Here is a 376-nt window from a genome sequence, read left to right on the forward strand (position 1 = left end):
GACTGGCAAAAATCTTTATAGAGATGAGGACGTGTGTATGCATACATGTGAATAGATTTAAGTAACGCAGTATTTATATATATTTTTTTCTGATGGTGATCATTGCTGCTGATTAAAACATCTACTAACTGTGATGAGATATGAAAAATAATCTTTTAGAGATAAATAAGAGGAGAAAGTCAAGGTTTTTAAAAATGTATTATGTTATAAAAAAGATAGGCGTAATCTATTCCAAAACCCTCACTAATCCTCCTTTCTTTTTACAGGTAAATTGCTTTCGTTGACAAATTGCATGGCGTAAGCCGAATAGGATCGCATGACACTCACAGCGTATGAAGTACGATTATTGGGTCTGGTAAGTGCGTTATTTAGCTCT

Source organism: Penaeus monodon, chromosome 20, assembly GCF_015228065.2.
Source record: "Penaeus monodon isolate SGIC_2016 chromosome 20, NSTDA_Pmon_1, whole genome shotgun sequence".
NCBI lineage: Eukaryota > Metazoa > Arthropoda > Malacostraca > Decapoda > Penaeidae > Penaeus > Penaeus monodon.